General features: G+C 43.1%; 1 long non-coding RNA gene across 6 annotated transcripts in view; it reads right to left on the reverse strand.

Annotated features, from left to right (window-relative positions):
* LOC113604176 (uncharacterized) overlaps positions 1 to 13,593 on the reverse strand; it is a 244,736-nt gene that overhangs the window by 211,979 nt on the left and 19,164 nt on the right. For all 6 annotated transcript variants that reach the window (XR_003426042.2, XR_008289780.1, XR_003426047.2 and 3 more), the window contains one exon: positions 13,324 to 13,456. This is a non-coding gene — a long non-coding RNA (uncharacterized LOC113604176). The remainder of the gene's footprint in view (positions 1 to 13,323; positions 13,457 to 13,593) is intronic.

The following is a 13,593-nucleotide window of genomic DNA, read 5'->3' on the forward strand; positions in this document are numbered from 1 at the left end:
TGCGCCCAAGGAAGACCAGAACTGCCCGGACAAGCCTAGCCTGAACTGCCATCCTGCAAATGTATAGGCTTAATCAAGACCAACTCTTTTCTTTTCGGTCACTGAGTTTTGGTGGTTTGTTACATTACTGTGGCAAAAGAGATGATCCAAGTGCCTAAACTAAAAACTGTATAGCAGTCATTCAAGAGGGGTGAGAACGAGTGGGCAAAGGCGAAGACTGCAGGACCCCTGAGGGCAAGGACTTATGCAGTTCCCCGCTGACTGTATCCCCTTTGCACGAAGACAATCACCAGTCCTCAATAATACGTGCTGGATGAAAGAAACATCTGTTTGAAACAGATCCTATACTGTAATGGTTCTCAGAATGGTCATGAAATCATTAACTTCCAAACTTTTAAAAATATAACTGACCCACTACTATCATTTATTTACCTTTTTCCTTTCCAAGTAAAAATCCTCAGCCAGCACACATAAACCACAGAGCAAAAAGGGTTTCTGTAAAAGGCTTCCCCCAAGCATGCCGATGACTCTTTGCCCCATTACATAAAGCCATTTCTCTCCAGCTGCCAGGCTGCTTCTGCAAGAGCCTAGCCAGTTACAGTAGCTGGTGTAAAAGCTAATCTTAGAAAGCACACATCACTTCTCCAACCCCGTAATTAAGACCAGAAATCCGTAACTGAGACATTCATAAAACTGGGGTTTCCAAGTGCCAGCTTTGCCTTAAAGTTCTGCAGAATGGGCCAGATTGGAGGAAGACTGCCCAGACCAATCTGATGGCCAGGCAAATGGGCTCCCGGATGGCCAAGAAACTATGGAAGCAAGCCCAAGCCAGTAATTTCCAAATCTTCCTCCCCTTCTAGCCAGTGGCTCACAACTTCTCTGTCCACCTTGGATTATTATTAAGTGCCAGAGCTAACCAACGATTAGCAAATCCATAATAGAATAAAAGATTACTATGGACAAAGGTAGCAATTTGGGGGTTCTTTTTTGGTTTTCTTTTTAAGTTTATTTATTTATTTTGAGAGGGGGCGGGGAGCAGAGAGGGAGAGGGGAGAGAGAGAGAATCCCAAGGAAGCACTGTGTTGTCAGCACAGAGCCCGATGCAGGGCTCCAACCCACAAACCACGAGATCGTGACCTAAGACAAGATTAAGAGTCACTTAACCAACTGAGCCACCCAGGTGCTCCAAATTTTTTGGTTTTTAGATTAATGTCTCCAGTGGCTAGTTGTCAGTGAGAAGGCTTTTAATTTCTCAGAAGGATATTTCTATTCTACCAAGTTTGTCTTTCACAGAAGGGACAGGTTTCAACCAACTGTTTGTAGTCTTGATAGTTGGATTCAAGTCAGAGAGGTTATTAAACTTATTTATACAATGCTTATTACTAAGTTCTGATTTATTAATGTGCTTATTTCGACAGAGCCATAATAACAAGGACTGGGAACCTATAGCCTCTCCTTCCCAAAGTGCAAGCATATACATATGCCTTACCTCTTGACTACAGGCCTTGCATTTGTCTGGACAAAGTGCTGTTATTGGCAGGTCATTCTTGAATACGCTTTAGGAGTCTGCCTCTTTGATCCAGCCAGGAGGATAAAACCGCCCTCTCCACATATGTCTTCAATTGCTGAGATATTCTTTTCCCACCACTTCCCACTGTGGAGACGTTTTCAATCTGTTTAATACTAGGGAGGAGCCAGGTTGCTATTTTGGGTTTAACTATGAAATATTTATTGAGTTCTAACTTACCAGGAGCTATTTGAAACCCCGGGGCCTTAGGACTGTAACATTTTTATAAAAATGGGCCCAGAAATTGATCAGTTAATGAGAGAAGGGAAAAGGAAAGTCACCCTGATTTGAAGGATCAGCAGACCAGGGGGCCTGGGTTATAAGCACCCAGAGGACAGGAAGGGCAAAATTTGAGTGTTTCATTCGCTTTTATAGGCACAGAATATAAAAACTGAACAGCACCTTACAGATCCTGTGTTGTAAACTTTCCATTTTATATGAGGAAACTGAGGCCCAGGGCGTTTAAGTGACAAACCCAGGTCACACACCTAATCAGGGGAAAAATCAGAATCATTTTTTTTTTTTTACTCTTTTTAAAATTCCAGCAAATGACCATAAGTATCATTTACAGACACAGGGCAGTGTTTTAGCGTTTGGTGGTGTAGTTACATACAAACTAGATTTCAGAATGTTGAAGGTTCCTGCCTCCTGGGGCCCAAATTCGACACATTCATATCAGTAACATTTCTCATTATACATTAGCTCTCAAAAGTAAAGAATCTGTGCTTTATAGCAGGGATTCTCAACTTCAGCATTACGGACATTTTTGTGCGGATAATTCTTGATAATCTTTCATGTGGACGTAAGAGGGGATGCATTATAAAATGCGTTGCAGCATCTCTGGCCTCCACCCAGGAGATGCCAGTAGCTTCTAGTTTGGTTCCCCAGACACCGCCAAATGTCCCCTGGGGAGCTAAATCGCCCCAATTTAGAGCCACTGATTTCAAGAAAAATTAATATGATACCTGTTCAAAGCTCTATAAGCATCATTGAACTGCATGATATATTTGTATTAATGGTGAGGAAGTAACACCTAGAGACATAAACAGAAAGACCTGATATTGTCACTCCAGTACCTATAACCATTCCTGGTACAAAAAAACTAATATTACGTCTTCTTAGAAATTAATATAATTAATAATTGATACTTATTACTAACAAATGTTAATTTATGAGCTAATAAAAATCTTCGGAATGCTTCAAGTCTACATGAAAATAATTTTCTTTCATTTCTTACTCCTAGTGCACAGGTGGAATTCTTTGCCTAATGGTCATTGCTGTTCTTTTTAAAAATGTACATCACACTAAAAAGTTTTGCATAGCAAAAGAAATCATCAACAAGACAAAAAGGCAACCCAGAAGACACTTACAAATGGCATATCTGATAAGGAGTCAATATCCAAAATACATAAAGAACACAACACAACTCAACACCAGAAAAGCAAATAATCTAGTTAAAATGGGCAGAAGGCATTTTTCCATAGAAGGCATACAGATGGCCAACAGACACATGAAAAGGTGCTCAACATCCCTAATCATCAGGGAAATGCAAATCAAAACCACAATGAGATATCATCTCAAATCTGTCAGAATGGGTAGTATCAAAAAAACAAGAAATGATAAGTGTTGGCGAGGATATGGAGAAAAGGGAACCGTCATGCACTGTTGGTGGGAATGCAAATTGATGCAGCCACTATGGAAAACACCATGGATGTTACTCAAAAAACTAAAAATAGAAGCACCACACAATTCCACTGCTGGGTATTTACCCAAAGAAAACAAAAGCACTAATGCAGAAAGATAGATGTACACCTTGTATATTGCAGCATTATTTACAATGGCCAATTTATGGAAGTAGCCCAAGTGTCCATTGATAGGTGAAAGAAAATGTGGTATACATTTACAATGGAATATTATTCAACCATGCAAATCTTGCCATTTGTAACAACATGGACAGACCTAGAGGGTATTGTAATAAGTAAAATAAGCCACACATAGAAAGACAAGTACTATACAATTTCACTTATATGTGGCAACTAAAACACAAAACAAACAAAAACAACAAAGACAGAAACAGACTCATAAACACAGAGAAAAAACTGATGGTTACCAAAGGGGAGGGCAGTGAAGGGATGAGCAAAATGAGTGAAGGGAATTAAGAGATACAAACTTCCAGTTACAAAATAAATGTCATGGGGATGAAAAGTACAGCATAAGGAATGTAGTCAAAAATATCGTTATACGCTCATCGTGGTGAGCATTTTGTAATGTATACATAGAATCATTATTTTGTACACCTGAAAATAATTTCATATTACATGTCAACTATACTTCAATTCAACAGGTTTTTTATTTTAAAAATCATAACCTGAAGAGTATACAAAGTATATAAATGTGGAATAAAAACAATCCCTCCAAATAACAATTCAAAACAAAAACCACATTCACATTTGATCCTTTAGCAAATTAAAATTCATTGTGATTATTGGGCAAACACCCTCAGGTGGATTAGCTTGCATTAGTGCAGTCAGATGGCACCTAGCTCTAGCTAATGAAGACCTAAGTGGTTATGTGGGGTGTAGAGAGGGGATAGGGCCTTGGCATTTCAGAATACCAGTTTCATTTCATTTAAACTCACAGTTTAAATGCGAGCTTAATGAGCACCTGGGTGTTTCAGTAAGTTGAGCATCTGACTCTTGATTTCAGCTCAGGTCGTGACCCCAGGGTCATGGGATTGAGTCCTGCATTGGGTTCCATGCTGAGCGTGGAGCCAGCTTGACATTGTCCCTCTCTCTCTCTCTCTCTCTCTCTCTCTCTGCCCCTCCCCCTGTGAGCTCTCTCTCTCTAAAACAAAAATAATAAAAAATTAATAATAATAATAATAAATGAATTTAAAACATAAACTCCCAGTATGATACAACTCCAAAGTCCTAGGGGATGTAGCCATTTGTAACTTGGTTAAGGTACCAATCTGAAGCTGGAAAAAAGCCCTGACAGCTGATCAGTGACCATGGTTGGACTCAGTTCCACTGATCTCTTCTAGCTGAAGACATGTGCAAAGTAACTCTGGCAGGTGATTTTTAAAAATTTGTTTCTATGTGAAAAATGCTATCAAGTGAGAGATTAAACTTCAGGGAAATTTGGAAAAGTGGTTAACTACAATTAACAAGCAATGTGAGGGCAAGCACAGGAACATTTAACTCTCTGTGGAAATATGAATTAAGAGTAAATCAAGACTTTATACATTTTCTTATTCTCATTTTATTCTCAAATTTACGGAGTCAGAAAGTTCTAGAGAATCATCCTCTGGATCCTTAATGGTCTATTGTAAACTCTCGCTAACCCAAGAGCACATTGGGATGGGAGTCCAATGAGTCAGGGTCCAGATTGAAGGGCGTTGAGCACCCTGAGATCACGGGCTTGCCGCAGGAGTGGCTAGGAGGTGGAAGCCAAATGCAGGCTCACTTGGCATTTCTGCCTTTCCAGAACTGCCTTCCCAAGTCATTCTCTTTTAACTTAAGTGTGGCTGAGGAGCAGGCTCCTGCCATGGTGAGTTCATTCGAGAGTGGTGGATATGAAAAAGCAGCCTAGGGTCAAGTTTGGACGCTAGGTCTTCTGCTTCCCAGACCCCATAAAAGCCCTTTGACTATGGAAGGATCTCTGACTAACCATGGTTCCCACCTAAGCCAGCCGAAACGTACTCACACTTGGTTCTACCACCATTCACCAAGCTGGAGAGAATGCCACAATTGTCCTTCTGCAGAAAGATTCACTGTCCCATGATGTGCCAGGCGCTTTATATTATTGTCTTATTTATACTTTGTAACAGCCCCCTTTATAACAACATGGCAAAGTGCATTTTCTAAATGAGGAAGTGGGAGAAAGGAGAAGTTACATAATTTGCCTGAGGTTGCACCAACATGAAGTGATCTGGCTAGGACAGAACCAAGTCTAAGACCTGTGCTGTCTCCATGACAGCAAGGGATATTCAAGACCCAAGAGAGATGGAACATTTCAAACGAATCCAAATGGGAGCTGGAGCCCCTCCTGCCTGACTTGTTCCTGGAAAGACCTGGAAAATCCCACCAGAGCTGTGCCTCTCCACACCACCTGCCATATTGATACCCCAGCTATCAGTGCTACCCCGAGAGCATCCTTGAAAGTGCCCCTGGATCCAGACTTCCCACCACACCCAATCCAGGACTTCCAGAGATTCAGTGCAGCCAGTTTCTCAAAGAAAGCCTCACATCCCAACCTAATACCTTGGGTACAGAGACTGCAGGACCGTTCTTGGAGTTGGGGACAGATGCATAGCCTTGGCCCAACTACAGGCCCAGAGCCTCATTTATTACTTTCCCATGGCTGCTACAACACATTACCACAAATTTAGATTTGTATGTACAGTAGGAAAGATTTAGGTTAGGTTAGACAATTGGAAGAACTTGCCCAAATAATACGGATTGAGTTAGACCATTAGATTAAAAAGAATGAGGCACCAGAACAGAATTGTCTTTCCTTGGAATCTTTCACAATACAAAGCCAGGAGCTAACTAATGTTCACAAATTAAGGTTCACAAACTGACCTGCGTCTTCTTCATTAGTGCTGTCATATCACTCATCCTTCCCACAGCCCCAGGGACCTAGAATGGGGGAGAGGGCAGAGAGGGGAGCTGCCACTACCTCCCAGAGGCAGTCAAACCCCAGAGTCAGTTCCCAACCTGTGGTTCTCAAAACTCAGTGGGCATCAGAATCACCAGGAGGGCTTATTTAAAAACAGATTGCTGGCGCCAGCCTCCAAGTCTCTAATTCGGCAGGTAGGTCATGGTGGGATCTGAGAATTTGCGTTTCTAACCAATTTCCAGGTGATGCTGATGCTGCTGGTGGGGACCTCACTCTGGGACGTGTCAGTGTACTTACTGTGTATTGTACCCCCGCCACCCTGTTCCCATATACACCTCAATTTAGAAGAGATCTGGGCTTCCTCCCACCCCTGTGGAATGTCCCGGGGTCTACAGGATGGCCAAGTGCATCTTCTCCAGTTTTTCTTAGAACAGTCTCTCGAGATCTTGCTGGAGCCTTTATCTTTCACAAGAGAGGCGCTGGCCCTCTCTCCCTGCCACAGATGAGATCAGGTCTTTTCTTTTCTCTGAAAAGACACTAATCTTGAGAGCTTGCAGAGGATGTGAGTCGCCTATTTACCAAGCCGCCACTGGCTTGGCACCGATGTTTGCTTAACCTTTGCTCAGCTGCCGCCTTCTGAGGATATTCTTTCCCCGCCCTTGGCCAGGCTCATGTTTTTCAAGTTCAGTCCTGAAATCCTCTTATTTACCAGTTTGAGGAATTTGGGTTTCTTTCCTGCACGTGCCTCTTTTGCACTCCCCACCTCTGCTGTTCTCCATCCCCCAGCGGCAGAGGGCCAGAGGACAGGGACGACCTGAAAAGGCTGTCCCAGCAGGGAGAGGCATTTTATCACTCTACAGTGAACTGCTGGCACCTGATGATAGCAACAATCCGTATGCTTTATTACTGTTTTTAAATTCTCCACAGACCATGCACTCCCCTCCCCTCCCCCTATGGTCTGCACCCGGGACAGATGGTTCCCACCCACCCACACCTTGATACACCAAGGCCACACAGGGTTGCTATTCTAGAAGCCTTTGAGTTGAGCACCATCCTTAAAAGGACTGTTGTCACAGGGTTCCCTGGGAGCAGGAGTCAGGGTCTAGATACCAGGCCCCTCCTTGTCCCAGGAGACTTCATGCGGCTTCCCCTTTCCACCACCACCACCACCAACCTCCACAAGCGATCAGCCTCAGTGCCCCAGGTTCACGCTTATTCATGTCTGCTTGCTGGTTCCCTTCTCTCCTCAGCCCACCACCCATCAAAACCTGCCCAACCTCCTGCCCATGTAACAAAATGATCTGACAAACTCATCCTCCCTAAGGCCTTCATGGAGAGGCAGAACTGCTCCCAGACCTTGCTGCACCTAAAATAACAGGCCTCCTGGGGCGCCTGGGTGGCTCAGACGGTTGGGCGTCCGACTCTTGGTTTCGGCTCAGGTCATGATCTCGCGGTTCATGGGTTCAAGCCCTGCGTCGTGCTCGGTGCTGATGGCTGAGTCTGCTTAGGATTCTCTTTCCCTCTCTCTGTCCCTCCCTCCACCCTCTCTCTCTCTCTCTCAAAATAAATAAATAAACATTTTTTTAATAGCAAGATTCCTAGGTAGAAGGGTGTCTGTTTGCAAAAGATTATATTGGTAGTGGTGGCAATGAAGCATTTTGAGGCTTTAAGAAGGGTCAGTATGGGAAAAATAGCCTCTGAACAGGATGCTAGGATTACCTTGTGCATGTGAATTCTGAATGTCCTATGGCACCAGCCTTCTTTTAATATCCAAACAAAATGTCCTGAGCCCACATCTCATGGGAATACAGTACTCTCCTCAGGATTCCCAAGGGAGGGCATGTTGGGGGGCGGGGGGCAGAACTTGAGGTCTCCTAGCTACCCCACACTACCCTAGTTCTCCCTTCCAGAGACTTCTTGGTCTGTAGTCGCCATCTTGCCTCCTGCCTCTGTGGTCTCCTCTGAACACCTGTATGTGCTCTCCTCCTAGGACATTACCCCCTCTTTCAATCCCGTAGTCATACTGTTAGGGAAAGGTGGGGAAAAAAAACAGAAAAGAGCTTAAAATTGAATATTAGTTATCAGTGTTCTTAAAGTTGCTGTTCTATCCCCATCATTCTTGCCCTCTCGAGCTGAATCTCTCCTTGCTCATCTTCTCCCCATATTCCAGGTTCCAAATCCCTGTTTCTCCCTCTACCCTCAAACTGCTGAGGGAAAACTGAAGTTTCTGTTACTTTATTATACAGACATGTTTAAGTATGAACTACCCCTTTCTAGGGCCTCTTCTACTCATCGGCTTAATAAGGTTTCCTATACAAAGAACTGCCTTTCCCTGGCATGAAATCTTCTGTTCCCAGCACACAGGGAAGCTACAACGGTCATTTCTGTTTCGAAAGAGTAATTTTCCCTTCCCTGTTACATAGGCAATTTCCTCTTCTGCCTAGAGCCTCACTTTGATTCCTAAACCATAAGAAGCTTTTCTTTGTGCCAATTCACTTTTTTCAATTACTTACATATATTTTTTCATAATTTCATAAAACCATGTCATATGTTATTGAAAATAAAGAACACAATCCCATCACCCTTACAGGCATCTGTATTTTCAAAGGCTCCATTTCAGTCTCTGTCTACCCAGGCATATTTTAAGGCATCTCTGTTTTCCTTGTCTGTTTTTTGATTTTACATACTACAAACAACTTTCTATGCCTTCACTGCTATTTTTTTTTAACAGTTGCAGAACATTCCATTGGGTTACTGCCCCACAGTTTAGCTACACATTCCCCATCACAAAAGCAGCAACTTTTGTCTTGTTCACTGATGTATCCCAAACAGTGGGAAACAGCGTTTCGCATGTAATAAGATCTCAGTAAATATTTGTTGAATTGAATGAATGAATGAATGAATGAATGAATAAGACAGGTTGTTTCTAATTTCTTATTGCTATAGGCAGATGCAATAAACATCTTCATGCATACTACATTTGTCTTTAGCTTACTATTTCCCTGATATAATTGTTTCCCTGATATTAGAAACTGCTTTTAACCCATTAATAAAAAATAGTAGCAGCAGCAGCAGCAGTGATTATAATAGCTAACATTTACTGAGCAGTTACTACATGCCAGGCTCTGTGCTAAGAACTTTATACCCACATTGTCATGGACTCCTTACAACATCCTTATGAGAAAAGTACAAATTACCCTCATTTTACAGATGAAAAAGCAAAAGATTGTTACTTGCCCAAGATCACATAGCTTATGCAGGGCAGAGATGGGATTTGAACTAAGGTCTATCCCACTCCACATTCTGAGGTCTTAGCTATAATGACTTATAAGATCAAAGGGTATAAGTGAGCTTATGACTCTTGGTACATGCCATGCTGCTTTCAGAAAGGACCGTGGCCATACATGGTCCTTATTTTAAGGTATATCACTTACAAGGTGCATAGACTCAAGTTTTGTTTTTTATTCACTATGACAACCTTTACCTTTCAATTGTAATATTTAGTTCACTAATATTTAATGTAATAACTGGCTCATTTCTATTCAAATACCCTACCTTACTATTTGTCCAAACTGTTCTGTGTTCCTTTTCTCTTTTTTCTTGCCTTTATCCAGATTGGTTTTGTCTCTTTAAATTGCATCTTTCCTGTCTAGTAGCTGGGGGGGGGGAGGGGGGGTGTATATATTCTTTTATTCTTTTTAGAGGTTATCGGAAAAGGGTCTTTATTATAAAATCTCCTGGCATTCAATAAATACAACTATTGGCACATTTTTTTGCTAGATACTCATTAATCAACCTAAATTAAATAATCTCCTAGAGCCCTCTTCTCCCTACACGACATTGTGGGTCATGCAGTATTCCCTATACACAGGTAGTGCCAACTTCTGGCTGTAAAATATTAAGCAGCTCCTGTTGTCCTCAAAGGCGTTCAATCCAGTACAAACAAGCAGGTGAATCATTCAATACCCAAAATCAGATGGCCATCAGTGTAAGACACAACCTGAGCACAGGCTGATGGCAGAGATGACCTCAAACCCAGCCCATGCCATAGACAAGCCCAGCCTGCCTCATGCTGCCCTCACAAACCTCAGAAGACCCTTTCTGGGAAATAGAACCATCCTCTAATGATCTGGTCCAAAATATCGTTCATCCTTGCAGAGGATATGGTAACCTTTTAATTATTCATTCGAACTGAGGGCATCCAAATATCCCTTATTCTTGGCTTTGGACTATAGTGTTTGTTTTTTTAACATTTATTTATTATTGAGAGACAGAGAGAGACAGAGCGTGAGCAGGGGAGGAGCAGAGGGAGAGAGAGACAGAATCTGAAGCAGGCTCCAGGCTCTGAGCTGTCGGCACAGAGCCCGACGTGGGGCTCAAACTCATGAACCGCGAGACCATGACCTGAGCTGAAGTCGGATGCTTAACCGACTAAGCCACCCTGGCGCCCCTGGACTATAGTTTTATATTTACATTTGAGATGTTCTCAAACTTTAACAATAAAATGAAGCCATGTTGAAAAGCGCTGGAGCAAAATAGGCTTGAAAATAGCCTAAGTCTTTCATCCTCCCTCCAACCTGCTGCTAATACATTCAGGGTTTAGGGTGGGGTGCCGGTTGTCTAAGACCCCAGGGTATCTATGCATGCCCTTCAGTAATAAAGTTGTCTAGGAATTCCTAAAAATGATCTCCCTATGACCACAGACACGAAAAGTGAGAATGGAAAACATCTCTAGCCGAGGAAGTGAGCTATTTCTGTTCCTTTAGAGTATGATTTTGAATCTGTTGACAAAGCTTTGCTGTCTTCTCTGGAGTCAGAAAGGTCAGTTTGAGGTTAAGCCCAAGTGAACGGTCCATGATGAAATAAACACAGCACAACCCAGGACTATGTACAATGTTATTCTTTTACCTTCTTCCTGGAATTTCAGAGGTTGTGCAAATGGAATACAGAAGTGGACAAAATAATGCAACAGTGCAAAATAATACCAGGGGTGAAATCTGCTTACTTGATGATTCAAAGAAATAAAACACACTTTAACTATGGATCTGTCCATCTCTGCTCCCTGCTCCCTGATAAGCGTCCCTTCCCCAAAAAAGAAAATCTTCTACTTTCTCTTATCTTTTCTTCCTTTCCTTAAGATTTTTGTTTCTAAAACTCTTTATCCCTCTGTCTCTTTCCTAGATACATACAGAGACAGAAACTTAGGATGTTAGAACTGGGTGGGAGAGCTCAAAAATCAGCAAAGCCAGAGCTATTCAAACTTCTTTTAAACCAAAAGATATGATTATTTATTAAAACATATTTGTAAGCTATGCTAGCTATGACTATAATAATGCTGTGTAACAAACCACTCCCCAAAACAAAATGCTTTTAACAACATTTATTCTCATGCTTACAGATTGCAGATTGAGGGTAATAAACGAGTGTAGGTGGGACTCAGGCTATGGTCAGGTTTGGGTCTGCTGCACAACTCTCTCTTTCTTTCTACTGTGACTACCTGTGGGCACATTCTCCTAGCAAATGAAAGAGCACAAGAGGCAAGACAAATCCTGCAAGTACATTTAAAACCTCTACCTATGTCACATCCTCTCATATTCCATTGGTCGGGGTAAATCTCACGGCCCAACCCAAAGTCAGTAGGACAGGAGAGTACAGTCTGCTGTAAGGAAGACAGGGCAGGGAGTGATTGTTAGCTGACCAATAATCCAATCTATCACAGAAACCAAATATATAAAATAGACATAGGTGATTCTTTGCTAGTTGAATGAGGGATGAAGGGAGCCTAGACCCCATCCTGTTCCCCAACTCCAATGTCCCAATGAGTCCTCTGGCAATGCCGGGGACTTCAAAGAACATGGCATGAAATGCAAGGCAAACCCACTCACTTCAGAGACAAGAAAATTGAGATGCAAACAATTCTAACAACTTGTCTACCATCTGAGAAGTATCAGGCATGAGACCACAAGTGAGAGGACCTTTTCTAGGAGTTTTCAAATCTGATGACAACTGGTCATTTTCCAGTCTCAAGTCATAGCTACAGAGATTACAACAGTTACATAGTTTATGATTTGTGTAAATTGCTTGCAGGTGGAGAAAATGTTCACAAACAAGGTAGCATAGCAAATGAGAAAAAGAGGGAGGGGCGAATACAGTTCTGACTACCAAATCCCAAACTACTCATTTCACAGTACAAAACTCAAAACCAGCTGCTTCCATTCCTGGCTACCCGTCCGTGATTTCACATGGGTTAGAGCAATGATGGACAAAATAAGAGAGCACACGGCTGAGTTAAATTCTAAATGCATCTTTGGTGAAGGCAATTCTCAAATTCAAGAATAGAAACTATATGATAATTATATTTGTTGGTAAATGAAGCCTTCAGAAGCCAGAGTATTAGGAAGAGGGTAGAAGCTTTCCCAGGGCTGTAACTCCTGAGCACTTTGGAGTCACCAAGGGGATTGCCCACCATCTGAGGATTTGGCCACCAAAGAGACCTATAGGTCCAGCTAGAGGATTTAGCAGGAGTAGGCGTCAGAAGTAGAGAGTAGGGTCAATACCAAGAAAAGAGCCATTCAAAGAGACACCAGGGTGAGGTCAGAGGCATACCAGAATCCCAAAGAGGGACAGGTGTCTTCAGCCTTACCCAGCCCCTGTGCAAAGTCAAGGATTAGTGGACGAGACGTGAGCCTTCAGTGCTTAGGGGGTAGAGGGGATGCCAAAGACTCCAGCTTCTGAGGATGAGATGAAATGGCCAGGCTATTCCTTGACCTGAGAGTATAAAGGGCTCTGGTGTCCAGTCTTCAGCTGCCCTTGGCTCAGGTCTGGTTACCCTTGCCTCTCCCCACTTGAAATGTTAAAGGTGAGTGTCATGCACAGGCCATTCTGGGCGATGAAGCTTTTACTCCACCTGAGCTACGTGAGGCCCCCACCGTGGTGACCATGTCCCGTGTCACAAGAACTAAACAATGTCCCAGAGTTCCTTCCCTGTATGGCTCTGAATTCAGGCTGGCAACAAGAGAAATCTGCATGAGATTTGGAAGGCAGGGTGAAGCAGTGACCACCCCACTCGGGAGGTCTGATTAGGGCACCAGCCACAGCAGGAGCCCACACATGCTGTCTCAGACCTGCTGGCTCACCTGGGTGCTGTGGACACTGGCTGGGCCCACAGCATCTCCACTGCCCACTGGGTCTCCTCCAGCTTCTCTGGTTCCTGGTCCAGGTACTTGTGTGGCTCTGCAGTGATGGGCACCCACTTGTCCTGCAGGTCACCTGTGTTATCAAGATTGGAGGCGGTGAGAGTGAGAGGCAGGTTCCAGTCTGTTCTTGCTCTCCCCCACTTCATATCCAACTTTCCATCCCACGTGCAGGCCCTGCTGACCTGTAGAAACTTTAGGCCCAACATCAGA

Source organism: Acinonyx jubatus, chromosome A1 (assembly GCF_027475565.1).
Source record: "Acinonyx jubatus isolate Ajub_Pintada_27869175 chromosome A1, VMU_Ajub_asm_v1.0, whole genome shotgun sequence".
Taxonomy (NCBI): domain Eukaryota; kingdom Metazoa; phylum Chordata; class Mammalia; order Carnivora; family Felidae; genus Acinonyx; species Acinonyx jubatus.